This window comes from Papaver somniferum, unplaced genomic scaffold, assembly GCF_003573695.1.
Source record: "Papaver somniferum cultivar HN1 unplaced genomic scaffold, ASM357369v1 unplaced-scaffold_19, whole genome shotgun sequence".
Classification (NCBI taxonomy): Eukaryota; Viridiplantae; Streptophyta; class Magnoliopsida; order Ranunculales; family Papaveraceae; genus Papaver; species Papaver somniferum.
The window spans coordinates 1,082,580-1,098,826 of NW_020628818.1; positions in this window are offsets into that span (position 1 = coordinate 1,082,580).

A 16,247-nucleotide genomic window follows, 5' to 3' on the forward strand; every position below is an offset into this window, starting at 1 on the left:
TCTGTGGAAACATCCTCTCTCGAAGAAGCATCATCTTCAGAAGTGCTACGGGACTGAGCCATTTTCGCAAAGTTTTTGTGACGTCCATACACAAATTTCATCAACAGAATCGAAGCAACAAGAAAATTATATGCTCATATCAACGTCTACAAAAATGGTAATCCTGAACTCTTACCTATTTACGATTTCACGAACTTAGTGATAACAGCGCAAACCCCAAAACTTTCTCGTTCCTTCAAACCTGCAAAGTCGAGCATAAAAAATATTATTCAAGAGTCAACACTGACTTTTCGAGAAATTATGAATAATTCACATAACTTTCCATGTGAACATTCGCTGGTTTTTACGTGTACATGCACTATAAAATCACTAAACTCACACATACACTACGAATTCATCGACTGATGAATTATTTGCTTTAAACAATTTTCATAAATCAAAACTTGATTTATATTCAATAAAACGTGAACAGGTCGGGTACCTTAAAAAAATCGTGAGTTAATAACTCACGTAAATATATAAAAAAAAAAAACTTTTTTCTCAATCGAGCATCCGTCTATGAAACGAGAGCCTTTTCTATTTTTGCAAAAGTCTACATACTTCAAACAAAATTTCGAAAGTTCTCAAACAAATTTTCATCATGAACTCCAGGGTCTTTTCGAAATTCCTTTAACCCTAAGGATCGTTATTTATTACTTTTACGAACAAACCTACGTTCCCAAAAATATTTGCAAAGCTCATGCTTCGAAAAAAAAACTTTGGTTTTCATGAAACCTAATAAACAAAACTTTTACTACTGCAATTAGACCATGTCTATTCAAAAGTTTATGAATATATTTCATGTTAGGGATTTTTGCTCGTTCCTTCAACTAACGAACCAACGGGCATATACATACGTTTTCTAAAAATCCTTCATAAATCCTATGCATGCATACAACCATGGGGTTTTTGGTTTTATAAATAACTCATCAATCATAAAACCTACAGCAAAATAAAATAAAATCGGACTTACCTGGTCGGCGCCGGTCGGAGCTTGGCCGGACGACAAATGGCGATGATCGGCGGCGACTAAAATCCGGCAGAATTTTTTTCTTCCCTGCTACAACTCGCGTGAGAATGGTGAAGAGAGGGAGGTGCTTAGTCGACCAAAATAAAGAATTTTAGGGCTTCTCCCCTTTTATATCAAATTTATTTCCAAAACCTAATAAAAACATGGGTTTTCTTTTTTGGGCTTGGGCCCATATGTCCTAAGCCTACCATAACTAGGCTTCTCAACACTCAAATCAGCAGTGCGTCATCTCTCCACGCTCACGAAATGACACTCTATCTTACTATCAGGGTTCTCATCTGTGCATTTGCTTGTACATGACATCATTGGGGTAAATCGAGGATTCTGAAACTACCGTTGTAGACTGAGCTCAACCACTGATCTCGTCGACTGAAAATCACCATTTAATGCTTACTGCGGAAAATGATTGTTCCTCACCAAGCAGGGGACTTAATGTAGATGGTGGATTTTCAACAAAGGTCAAAACCGTAAAATCATGATACCGCATGTTTCTGACACGGCTTCAGAGATCCATGTGACAATTCGTGTTTACGAAGTATGATGCATATGTCGCTCGAAAGGCCTCTCCGGAGCGTTCGACACCAGGCATTTCATCATAGCCTCTATGTAGAATAACGTAATTGGGCGGTTCTCCGTAAGATTGAGAGCTTAACGCCTTCAGATACCGGTGACACTCACTGTTCCCTGACTACATAGAGGAATTTGCCTCTACATAGAAGAACAATTGGGCGGTTCTCCGTAAGATTGAGAGTAATAACGTCTTCAGGACGGTGATACTCACTGTTCCTGACTATGTAGAGAGACCCGTGTATAGAATCAGGCGGTCCTCCATACATGAAATGTTGAGAGGGCAAAACGTCTTCGGGACATTAGCAACACTCGCTGATTTACTGACTATACGCAAGAGATTAAATTCTAGGTCATATTCACCACTGAATTCCTAAAAAATAATCTATCTTATCTCATTACTCCTATTTCATGATCGAAATGGTAATAGATAAATGTATTACTCCGATTTCATGATCGAATCCAAGGCTGATCTCATGAAATGGTAATAGATGTTACTCCGATTTCATGGTCGAATCCACGGCTGATCTCATGAAATGGTAATATCACCACTTATTTCATTACTCCGATTTTATGGTCAAATCTGTGATTCCATGAGATGGTGAGGAAATTATCATTTTATTATTCTGAATCCATAGTCCAATCCGCTGCCGATTTTATAGATTGATAATAAAATAACTACTCATCTTATTACTCAGTTTCATGAATTATTCTCCACTTAATTTCATAAATCAGTAATAAATACCCAACAACCGGGCATCTGGACCATCACTGAGTAAGCCCCACAAAAATGGTGCGAGTGTACTCGACAATGATGCACGACTGAGCACCCGGATGCACGAACGAGTGTCCAATAAACATGAAATAATGAGGGATCCTTCGCAAAACAAGAGAAAACAATAAATATTAATAAAATAATAAGAGGCGCCCAAGGCCGGGCCGGCCGGCAGGACGTGCCTTAACCATGGTCGGCCCGTGCCTCTCCCATTATTTTTGTTATTTCGTGAACTCACGAAAACTCCTTGGTTTTAGCAACTTTTCTTGTTTTTGAAAAACTCGTGAATTCTCCATAACTTGGTGGATTCACGAAATAATATTATTATAAAATAAGGAGAGGTGTGCGGGACTGGGCAACCTAACCAGCCAGCCATGCCTAAGCCATGGCCGGTCCCAAACCTCACAATCCTTAGCCTTTTATAATTATTATTCCCTAATCTCACGAAACTCCTCCGTTTCAACAAAAACTCGTGGATCCTCCATAACTTCAAGGATTCTCCATAACTTCAAGGATTCATGAAAAATAATAAAATAGGAAAAGATGTGCGGGACCGGGCAACCTAGCCGGCCGGCCATGCCCTAGCCATGGTCAGTCCCACACCTTGCAATCCATAATCTTGCATAATTATTATTTTCCTCAATTCATGAAACTCCTGGGTTTGAGAAAAATTCATGATTTCTCCATATTTTCTCAAATATTGCTTAAATCACGAAAAACCAAAAGCCAACATAGTCGCACGACTGGATAGCCTCTCACGAAAATTTTAAATATTAAAACACTTTTATTTTAATATTTTCAAAATATTGATGAATTGAGCAAACATGCTCATTCCAACAAAAATCGAGAATTCTCAGTCAAGATGAAACTCTTCTGAAAATCCACTTTGTTGCTTGAATGTGCATCAGAAAACACTGAAACTCTCAGTATGGAAACACGGAGATCACGGAAACACGTGGATGCCTCCATAACCTACCAGAGTCATTCCGAGGGCTTTCACAAAGCCGGTCCCACATGTTTTAATAATTCTGACCTAATTTGTTCAATTGCTCATACTAGGCCCGAACTCTCTCCAAACAACTAGAGAACCCTTCAAATGACCAACAACTGGTCCCGTGACCACCAAGATCCGGTCCCATTCTCTCTTGGTCGGTCCTCATCTCTCATACCTAGGTTTGTCACCTAACGCTGAATCCAGCAATATTTCAATAAATGATGAAACCTGCATTTAATCATCGTTCTTTCACCAACTCTCAAACTGAGAACCCTGGCGCGTGCTCACTCGAGCACCGGGCATCACATGAACGCTCATCATCCCATGTGGTCGGTCCCTCTTCATGCATGACCAATTTTCAGCAATTCACCAATTGTTGAAGGATTGATCAAAAAATTAGGGTTTCGAACAAACCCTCCACGAATCACCATTCTGAGCAAAATTCAAACACAAAATTATGTTGATTCATCAATCAACATCCAAATTAATAATATTCAGTAATTCACCAATATTTTTGATTAACATTTTATTGGGTCACGACACCAGTAAATAATTTTTTGAATTGAGCAATACTTGCTCAGTTGCTCGAATATTGATCCAACCATCAATATTCTGTAATTCATCATTAGTTTGTCGAAGTGAGTAACACTTGCTCAATTGCACGTCAAATTATCAATATACAGTGTTTTGGTGAATTGAGAAACACTTGCTCAGTTGCACACCAAAATTATCAAATTCGTAAAATTGAGCAATACTTGCTCAGTTGAACGATAAACTCTCAATATTCGGCAATTCGTCGAGTTGGGCAATACTTGCTCAGTATCTAGTCAGTAATTCATTGACATCTCAGAGAACTACATGTTCAATCCATGAATCGCCGAGCATTCACTACTTATGCTCGACTCAACAAAATTAGACTCACAGTCTAAATCAGTCAACAAGTGACCAACTAATACACGTCTGCCTTGCAGACTCCACGATTCGTGAAATCTCAATCACGTCACAAATGGGAGATATCACTCAGGGTTTTGGTATGGCAGTCTACGACACGTGGATTCATCCACAATGAGAAATGTACGTAAGTCGTGTAAACGGTGGAAGGAGTTAACAAAGTAGTGGGTGCACGATCAGTCAAGTCTCCGCACGACATGGAACTGACTTTACCACGATCTCCCACTTTCCCACTCTTTCACTCAAGAAACCTTCACACTTACAGGAATCAGTGGTACATCATTCTTGCAATATAAATAAGTCTAAATCGAGGACATCAGGGAGGATCAATCGAATATCATCAATCATCGATTATCATCATTATCCGTCAACAACTCGATATAAACTTATTCACAGAACTCAACTTCAGTAGTTCAAAATATTGCAGAAACCTTCAACACACCCACAATCCTTGATCATCACTGATCCCACACAACTCTCAGCTTCCCTCCTACAGATCAACCCATCACCCTCTTTGCGACCGAATTGACTCTGGAACGGCCATTGTCTTGGTTTTGGCCAGAGTCATACAGATTGATTTCCCGAATCTAAGCACCCCCTTTGCAGCGGTGCATCTGTGTGAGGATTAACATTTTGCCCGGCTGAGGAGTCTCGACAACACGCTCGACTCTCCACTTTCCCAAAAAAACGGCAGCTCGTTTTTCCCCATCTACACCGATCTACAGCCATGTTGGTTGTTCACTGCCAACCCGATATCCAGCCATGTTGGCTGTTCACTGTCAACGCATTGGCCAAGGGCCAATGTTCCTTCTCCTACGTAACAGAAGCTTTGGATGAAGCTTCATCTCGAGCCATGGCACATCTTTTAGCATGCGCCATGCTAAAAACACGGTGTGTTACATTATTCACCCCTTTAAAGAATTTTGTCCCCGAAATCTAAAACAAGAAATATTGTGGACAATCTCTTCGGTTTGGATTCCTGAGCAAAAGTCTCATACCAGATGCTCAGACATCACGGGTTTCTTCAAGTTGTCATGAACATCATTTTAGACCTTCTGAGAAAACGTCTCATACTGCATACTCAGGAATCCAAAAGGAGTCCACAACATTAAAAAGAATCTCAATTGGTCAATGCCAAAAATATATGTCAACAAGGTATCCTAAATATGCATCCCATACTACACACTCAGAAGTCCCTAAAGTTCACAAAGTTAAAGAATGTCACTAGAATGACAAGATTCTAGCAGAGTAATGTGTGGAACAATTTCCAGTTTCCCATCGTCCCTGATGGTCATCCAGGTTGTCACTCGTAAGTGGGATGCTAGGCGGGCCTGACAATGCACACCTTTGTCCAGTGCCAACGTGTGGGGATAATCAGTCTCATTGTCTACCCACCGTGCTACACTGTCTTCCGGATATCCACTCGCAATTAGGGTTCCACTTAGGCCAGGCAAACTCAAAGTACTTAAAAAAGATCAACTCGATTCGCAAGGTAACCGGTCTAGAGTTACTAACTCTTTTTGCGCAAAATTTGGCCTACTCTCCAACTTAAAGTTTTTCATTAAGGAAAATACTCGTTGACAAGCCATTCCCGCACAGTCCCTAGAGTTATCTCGGAACCTCGCTCTGATACCAACTATCACGGACCGTAAAATTACGCCTTTGGCGCATTGCCTCGCAGGCCGTAACTTTCCCGATGCGCCATGATGAAGCTACAATCCGTGCTATCTAGGCAAATGCACGTCCATTTTCTCTTTCAAGCATGCTCGTGGAGCATGATGCATCTAACTTAGCTTCCACACCGTTCCAACTTACCACAGAACAAGGGTATAAAGCCTTGAAGGTTGTGGCCAATGCACTATACATGCATTGCCTCAACGTAGGGAATTCATCACTGAAATTCCTATCTAGCTGAGCAACTGTCGCATTTCCTTCGACTTATGCAAGCTCCTCTAACTTGCATGCCAACGTAGCTCACTTTCGAGGCCATTCCCAATGCGCCATTGGTACATACCTAATAGAATGACTTGATAGGAAGTATGAGCATCCATGAAATGGAATGCAACTAGCCTCATCAAGTTTGGCTACAATCATCTCTTGCACCTCCATACCGAGACAGATGATATGAGAGGACAGAATGTCGCAATCATCCCCCAATTAGATGATATGAGCGACAACGTACTGGACCGGCAATGATGCAACTCATTGCGGCTGCCTACTTACCCTTTTCTACTCTAAAGTGATCAAGCACAGACCGTAGTTCATCATCTAAGGGATAAAATCTTAAGCCAACTCGTTTGTGAAGCGGTGGCCATGCAATAATGGAAATGGCCTAGTCTGTGTGGGTCGTTCCGTCAAAATGCATCCAAGTGTTGAATACTTGGTCTGCGGCATGGCATAGTGATTCTCATGCTTAACACGCTCCATTGGTAAGGCTACGCATCCATAAATGAGGCATAAGCATCATTATACTCTTCCGCGAAGCTATGAAGCTTACTTGGTACATGGCCGGCATATGTACCTTTAACCAACTACCCCTCCCTATATATGTTTAAAAGACATTTTTACAACTTTGATTGGGGGAGAAAAAATCATTCATCAACTCCCCAGACCTTGATGGCTGCACCTTACCACCTTGGACAACATCGATGTACGGTCGTGATGGTTGTATATTCAATTCTGGCTCACATGCCAGTTCTAATGTCCTGCCATGACGGCTGAACATTTCCTGACCCAGGTCCTGTGAAGGGACTTGATGGTTGTATTTCCGTCTTTGGCCCATAGGCCACTCCAATGTCCATCTGTGATGGTTGTACATCTCTAAGTCTATCTCACTTGGTGCATGGTATGTATATGCACCTTCAACCAAGTACCCCTCCCTATATATGTCTTAATGGAATTTCTACAAGTATGGAAAGGGGAGCATATTGACATGCTTGCTTCACTATTCATGTTCGTTTTCATGAATTTCTGAATGACCGGACAAGATGGCTGCTCACTGCCAATGCCAACTCCGATGTACATCCATGTTGGATATCCGCTGCCAACTCGGTGTCCAGCCATGTTGGTTGTCCGCTTCCAACCAATGTCCAGCCATGTTGGCTGTAAGATAAGCACGTAAGTACTGCATTTTATACTCATATGTATGTTAGCTAGGACTTAATATTTTGGCTAATATTACTATTTTAGTGCTTTTGTAGAAAGTACAAGTGAATTCGATCCTCCGGCGAATAAACAACAAAATATGAGACTTGATAGTGTTTGCGACGAAAATGGAAAAATGTAGTCGGCATGGTATTTCTATATATCAACGGCATGAAGTCATTCCATGGCCATAGAATGAAACAAGGAATTGAGCTGCACGTGAGCCGGGCATAGGGACATGCAATTGTATTATTCCACACATTTCTTTAGTGGTTTGTCATCTGGTGAATGTCACTAGAGAGAGACATGTCCAACTCCTCTCACCATCTCATTTTCTTAGTGGAACGTAAAGAACATATATTCTTCAGTTAAACAAACAAGTAGAAATTCATATTTCTTAAGAAGCAGCTGCCGTCCATAATTGCTTTAGTGAATCAGAGATGAGAAATGAGCATATGAAAGCCGTACAGAAGAGGACTGTGGTTGTTTGTAGTAGTGGTGGTCGCCATGAGTTAGGGAATGGAAGTGGTTATTCAATGAATTAGTTAACTTGGTTTTGCAATCAAGTTGAGAACATGTGATATTTGAGATGTGCAGTGGTGGTTCTTCTTATACTGGTGATGGTAGTCGAACTGTGTCCGTTCTCATCGAGTGTTAGCTCCAGTAATTTTGTATGGGGGTAAAAGACAAGAAGAAAATGGATGCATGGATGGGAGTGGTTTACTGGGAAAACTCGAGGTTAAAGTGGTGCTGGCACTTACCGGTCAACGCTGCTGAACCGAGTACAACTTCCATGAAATCAATAAGGGACTACTGTATATGGTTAATGGAGGTGATGCTATGAGACAGAGACGAAGGAGACAGCTTGAGGTTAAACAAAAAATTGGGAGTTGTTGCTGCTTCCTTGGTAGCGACACAAGAAACTGGTGCATGAGAAAATGAAGAATTATGTATGCATGTCAGTTGAATGACGAGAATGATTGATTATTATGGCTGTTTTGGCATGATTGCTGCTGTTTGGTGCTATCGACAAGAAGAAGAACTTGAATCTGCCAGTAACAATGGGTTTCGACGGTAATAAGAAGTAATCGGTAGCAAATGAGAAATGGAACTGCAGGAGTTGAGAAAGAGCGAAGGCATGACTGGAAAAAGTATGCCGTCACCTGCTGATGCTAACGATGGTCACATGGAGAGATTGGATGTCGTGTTGTTTAGCTATGAATCATGTGGCGATGTACATGATCAAGAGTGATGTTATGAGTTGAGAAGAAGTCGTAAATGGGGATGGAGGTCGATCTCGATGGGATAGTAGCAATTAGAGGAAATGGACTGGGTTCAAGCCGAGTAATCATTGAGAAAGGAATGAAGGTGCTTAAATGGTAAAAATAGTTCGTGGTACTGAGATTACAAGTGCAGCTTGTGGCATGAACGTGAGAAAGAAACGGAGTTAGGTGCTGACAGTGCTGTGACGGCGGGGTCTGAATTTGGAAATCAATATGGAGTGTTGGACTGGGCCCTTGGATAAACGGGCTAGGTCATTCCCTAAACAGACTACATTTAACTCAACAGAGGAGCACAGAAAAAGGAGGCCGGCTGGAGTTCAGTCTGGGAAGCGCGACACAAAGCCGTGAACAGGAGATAGTGTTTGAGAGTTTTGATTTCATTTTTCTCTTTTGATTAGCTAGAGTTTTATTGAGATTTTTTTATGGCTTTTGAGAAAGCTATGTCTAGCTAATCATGTTAGGGTTTAGGTAGAAACCAATTTAATTGTGTGAACTCTACATTTATATAAATAATAATGATTTGAGTGACTAGTAATTTATCTTCATAAAAGGTTGGTGATTAATCGTTTATGTGAGTTTGTTGATTATTTATGCTTTTCAATTGATATTTCGTACTTTAATTAAATCCCTTGACGTGATATGCTTTAGGATTGATAAGTAATACTTTAGGATCACTACATACGAAGCGAAGGAAATTACAGTGGAGAAACAATATTTAAAAATGCATGAGATATATTTTTAAACATTAGTAGAGTTTGCATAATTAATTGGTGGAAACCGAAATCCTAATAACCCATTCTCATTTGTTTATCATTAGAATTATTATTATTTCATTTTGTTCCAAATTTCTGAAAAATCGCTAAACATCATCTTGTCAATTAGTTACTTTTGATATTAGTTAGTAGTAGTATTTCACACTCCTCATGGGAACGACCTGTACTTGCAATTGTCTACTAGTTATACGTTGTACACTTGCAGTATTTTATCGTAGGTTTCCTAACCTACCAAGTTTTTGGCGCCACTGCCGGGGAGTGGTTGCAAAATACTCTATCATTGGTATCTTTTTGTACATAATTTTATTTTCTTTTTCTTTTAGATTTTCTTTAGTTCCTTTTTACACAGTTTGTTTGATTTTTTTTAGATACCTTAGCCTGAAGTGCAGCGGGCGAAAAGAAAGTATGCACTCGCAAGGCTTTTGCAAGAGCCACTCGAAAGATCCATTAGAGGTTTGCTTAGCTCTTTTTGGGTATGATTTGGATGATGATAGTGTTATTTGTGAAGTCAATGACTTGTTAGACTCCACACCGCTGCTAGACACTAATAAATGGAAGCCCAAACTAGAACCTCTAGTTTCATCCTAGTCTCGACTAGTTCCATCAGTAGAAAAAGCTCCGACCATGACCTTTGAGCCATTAAGTTATGAATTTTTTCATCTTGATGATATTAAGAATAAAACCGTTTTAGATGATAATGGGTCCATGAGTCGTGATATTATTGCACTATTGAGCTATTGTTCCGCGGATGAATCTGAACCAATATCAGCCGTGGAAGTTATGTCTGCTGATTTAGAGTCTGATTTAGGACGTTCACCTCAACAAGAAGCTATTGAACAATTTTTACCTCTTTGTCTGAATGAATTACTTATCCCGACAATGCATGGCTTGATTACTAAGGATTGTTTTGCATGGGGAATAGATTCACATGTTTGTTTGGATGAATATAGTGTTTTCAGGTGCATATCTTCGGCTGACCGGGTTAGTTGGGATGATCCCCACCTCTTCAGGCTTTATATATATGATTCGCAACTTACCTTGGGGTACCAACTCCACCGTGTTTGAGGACGTGCTATTAGAAAACAGGGAAACAACACCTTTCGCTTCGTGGGAGTCAACCCATCAGTTTTGTTCCCTTTACTCTATGTTTTATTTATTTATTTTTAAAATAATCTCCCATCTTAATTTTTACGTTGGATATTACATTGAGGACAATGTAATGTTTAAGTGTGGGGGAGTGGTCAATTATTTATATATATTTTTTAAAGTTTTCAGAAAAAAAAATTGAAAAAAAGAAAATGATATGACCAGCTGTTTAACGGGTTTAAAAAATATATAATATATATACAAAAATAAATTGTGTGATATGACCAGCTGTTTAGCAGGTCTTTCTGTCTAGCTGTTTAGCAGACATCTCTCGATCTCGCTGTTTAGCAGATCCGTCTCGCTGTTTAGCAGACATATCCCGGTCTTGCTGTTTAGCGGATCCGTCTTGCTGTTTAGCAGACATTTTTCTCGGTCTTGCTGTTTAGCGGATCTGTCTCGCTGTTTAGCAGACATTCTTATACCGTTGTTTAGTGGTTCCGTCTAGCTGTTTAGCAGACGTCTCTATATTTATCCAGCTGTTGAGCGGATATATGTTATTTGTCCGTTGTTTAACGGATATTTTCTTTGTTTTTCTCGAGGACTAGAAAAATATAAGTGTGGGGGTGTTGATAAGTACATAAGTGCTTCATTTTATACCCATATTTATATTAGTTAGGACTTAATATTTTGGCTAATATTACCATTTTAGTGATTTTGTAGAAAGTACAAGTGAATTCAATCCTCCGACGAATAAACAACAAAATATGAAACTTGATGGTGTTTGCGACAAAAATGGAAAAATGTAGTCGGCCTGGTATTTCTATATATCAGCTGCATGAAGTCATTCCATGGCCACATAATGAAACAAGGAATTGAGCTGCACGTGAGCCATGCATAGGGACGTACAATTTTATTATTCCACACATTTCTTTAGTGGTTTGTCATCTGGTGAATGTCACTAGAGAGAGACATGTCCAACTCCTCTCACCATCTCATTTTCTTATTGGAACGTAAAGAACATATATTCTTTAGTTAAACAAACAAGAAGAAATTCATATTTCTTAAGAAGCAGCTGTCGTCCATAATTGCTTTAGTGAATCAGAGATGAGAAATGAGCATGTGAAAGCCGTACAGAAGAGGACTGTGGTTGCTAGCAGTAGTGGTGGTCGCCATGAGTTAGGGAATGGAAGTGGTTATTCAATGAATTAGTTAACTTGGTTTTGCAATCAAGTTGAGAACTGGTAATATTTGAGATGTGCAGTGGTGGTTCTTCTTATACTGGTGATGGTAGTCGAACTGTGTCCGTTCTCATCGAGTGTTAGATCCATTAATTTTGTATGGGGGTGAAAGACAAGAATAAAATGGATGAATGGATGGAAGTGGTTTACTGGGAAAACTCGAGGTTAAAGTGGTGCTGGCACTTACCGGTCAACGCTGCTGAACCGAGTACAACTTCCATGAAATCAATAAGGGACTGTTATATATGGTTAATGGAGGTGATGCTGTGAGACAGAGACGAAGGAGACAGCTTGAGGTTAAACAACAAATTGGGAGTTGTTGCTGCTTCCTTGGTAGCGACACAAGAAACTGGTGCATGAGAAAATGAAGAATTATGTATGCATGTCAGTTGAATGACGAGAATGATTGATTATTATGGCTGTTTTGGCATGATTGCTGCTGTTTGGTGCTATCGACAAGAAGAAGAACTTGAATCTGCCAGTAACAATGGGTTTCGACGGTAATAAGAAGTAATCGGCAGCAAATGAGAAATGGAATTGCAGGAGTTGAGAAAGAGCGAAGGCATGACTGGAAAAAGTATGCCGTCACCTGCTGATGCTAACGATGGTCGCATGGAGAGATTGGATGTCGTGTTGTTTAGCTATGAATCATGTAGCTATGTACATGATCAAGAGTGCTGTTCTGAGTTGAGAAGAAGTCGTAAATGGGGATGGAGGTCGATCTCGATGGGATGGTAGCAATTAGAGGAAATGGACTGGGTTCAAGCCGAGTAATCATTGAGAAAGGAATGAAGGTTCTTAAATGGTAAAAATAGTTCGTGGTGCTGAGATTACAAGTGCAACTTGTGGCATGAACGTGAGAAAGAAACGGAGTTAGGTGCTGACAGTGCTGTGACGGCGGGGTCTGAATTTGGAAATCAATATGGAGCGTTGGGCTGGGCCCTTGGATAAACGGGCTAGGTCATTCCCTAAACAGACTACATTTAACTCAACAGAGGAGCACAGAAAAAGGAGGCCGGCTGGAGTTCAGTCTGGGAAGCGCGACACAAAGCCGTGAACAGAAGATAGGGTTTGAGAGTTTTTATTTTTTTCTCTTTTGATTAGCTAGAGTTTTATTGAGATATTTTATGGCTTTTGAGAAAGCTATGTCTAGCTAATCATGTTAAGGTTTAGGTAGAAACCAATTTGATTTTGTGAACTCTACATTTATATACTTAATAATGATTTGAATGACTAGTGATTTATCTTCATAAAAGCTTGGTGATTAATCGTTTATGTGATTTTGTTGATTATTTATGCTTTTCAATTGATATTTCGTACTTTAGTTAAATCCCTTGACGTGATATGCTTTAGGATTGATAGGTAATACTTTAGGATCACTACATACGAAGCGAAGGAAATTACAGTGGAGAAACAATATTTAAAAATGCATGAAATATATTTTTAAAGATTAGTAGAGTTTACATAATTAATTGGTGGAAACCGAAAATCCTAATAACCTATTCTCATTTGTTTATCATTAGAATTATTATTCTTTCATTTTGTTCCAAATTTCTGAAAAATCGCTAAAACATCATCTTGTCGAATAGTTACTTTTGATATTAGTTAGTAGTAGTATTTCACTCTCCTCGTGGAAACGACCTATACTTTCCATTGTCTACTAGTTAGACGCTGTGCACTTGCAGTATTTTATTATAGGTTTCCCAACCTACCACTGTACATTACCATCTCGGTGTCCAGCCATGTTGGATGTCCACTGCCAACCCGATGTCCATCCATGTTGGTTGTCCGCTGCCAACCCGATCTCCATCCATGTTGGTTGTTCACTGCCAACCTGATCACCATCCATGTTGGCTGTTCACTGTCAACGCATTGGCGAGGGGCCAATGTTCCTTTCCTACGCAACAAAATCTTTGGATGAAGCTTCATCTCGGGCCATGGCGCATATTTTAGCATGCACCACGCTAAAAACACGGGGTGTTACATTATTCACCCCTTTAAAGAATTTCGTCCCCGAAATTCAAAACAAAACCTATTGTGGACAATCTCTTCGGTTTCGATTCCTGAGCAAAAGTCCCATACCAGATGCTCAGAAATCACGGGTTTCTTCTAGTTTTCATGAACATCATTTTAGACCTTCTGAGAAAACGTCCCATGCCACATACTCAGGAGTCCACAACATTAACAATAATCTCAATTGGCCAATGCCAAAAAGATATCTCAACAAGGTATCCTAAATGTGCACCCCATACTACACACTCAGAAGTCCCTAAAGTTCACAAAGTTGAAGTATGTCATTAGAATGACAAGATTCTAGCACAGTACTGTGTGGAACAGTTTCCAGTTACCCGTCGTCCCTGACAGTCATCGAGATTGCCGCTCGTAAGTGGGATGCTAGCCGGGCCTGACAACGCACACCTTTGGCCAGTGCCAACGTGTGGGGATGATCAGTCTCATTGTCTACCCACCGTCCCAGAAGGTCTTCCGGATATCCACTCGTAAGTGGGGTGTGATAGACACATTTTTGTGTCCGATTTTTCTCGATTCTATATATTGTTAGGGCTCATTTTTGTATTTATTATGGTGTTTTATTTATTTGTAGGTATTTTTGGCTAATAAACATTTTTGGAAAAAATTGGCTCGAAAAGTTGTCGGAAAGCACCCGGAGGACATTTGCTATTCGGACTCTCACTTTGGATAAGGGGTAACCTAATTAGTAAGGGGAATCCCATTTCCAGGCAGTTGCTACTCGCACCCCTACTCTGGATAAGGGGAAACCATCTTCAACATTCAAAAAAAATGCGGGAAAAAAAATGCAGTTAAAGAGCAGTTTTGGCAATCGTGATTTGAAGGAGTTTGAGGTCGATTAAACCTCTGATTTTCATAGGATAGACTCCTTATGGGTCTAGGAATCTGATGTGGGTGTTTAAATCGATTAGAGTGGGCTCAAACGACAGATTTTTCTCACAACAAGAAAATATGGAAAGTCACGTGTGTGACCTGTTTTAGGGAATTTTATAGTGATTAAAACGTTGTAAACCTTCCCAAAGATTTGTATCTATCTAAGGAAGAGTTTAGAATAAAAAGGAAAGCTCAGAAACGCGTAGAAATCCTAAAAGAAGAAATTGTCGCAACTTGGCCGTGAAGAAAAGGAAAGAGATTTTAGAAGATTTGTGAGAGATTTAATCGGTATTTTTGATATAAATAGATGTCTTGGGTCATATAGTAGAGGTGTCGAGAGTTTGGGAACCTAAGGAGAGCCAGAGAAGAAGAAATCAGAGCTTTACCAAACTCTGTTTCTGCTGCTGCTGCTGTTGAAGAAGAAGAACGCGAAGAACATTGACCATCGGTGGACAGTCGCAGAAAAGTGTCGCTGTTTAACAGCTGAAGAACATTAAGTTGTTCAGGGCAGTCTTATTATAGGGTCTTAAAATCACCGACAAAGCAACAGTTCCATTGTAACAGCTGTTTTGCAACACCAATACACTGTTGCAAACAATCTGTGTTATTACTTTTCACTCTTTCAATCATCTTTTGAGCAACAAACACATATTTTGAGATCATGATTAATATGAGGAGCTAAACCCCATTGCTGAGGCGATAGAGGAAGCTATTTTCCAACAAAAAGTGGTATATTCTATTTTATCTTTTTATTTGCAATAATTATATGATTATTTTCCTTGAAATATTATTGAATATGATTTTTATTTGAGTGATTGTGATCTATTTTGATGGAGTATGCTTAGTTTTAAGACTTTTGATGCTTCATACTTGGTATTTACAATTATTATTTTTGAAAATCTACTTGTTGCAATATTTTAGAATCAAATTAAACAAGAAAATTGCATAAATATAAGTATTGGTTTAATCACTTTGAACTTGGAAAATAGTGGAATCTTAGCCTCAGTGTTTTTTTAATATTGATATCATCTTTGATTGAGTTTGCTATAATTTTTAGTGAGTTTTCTATTTTAATATTAGGATTTAAGTCTAATTAATATCCTTCACAAGTTTGAGAATCAAACCACTTTTACCACTATCTACAAATCACATCAATTTTTGGCGTCGCCGACGCGGACTTGTTTTTAGGGTTTTAGATTTATTTTTTTCATTTATTTTTTTTATTTTTTTTGTCTTTTTTTATGTTTTTGGGTATTTATCTTGTGTCTACAGGTTATGGATCATAAAGAAAATTGAGCCAAGGAGTTTGGTGATTTCATAAAGACTTGGAGCTAAAGATTAAAGCAAAAAGAACAGACAAAATTTTATTTAATTTTTTTAGACAATTTTATTTATTTTTTTTAGACAATTTTAGTTTAGGGTTTGCTTATTTTATTTTAAAAAAAAAAAAAAAACTTTAAGGGTTT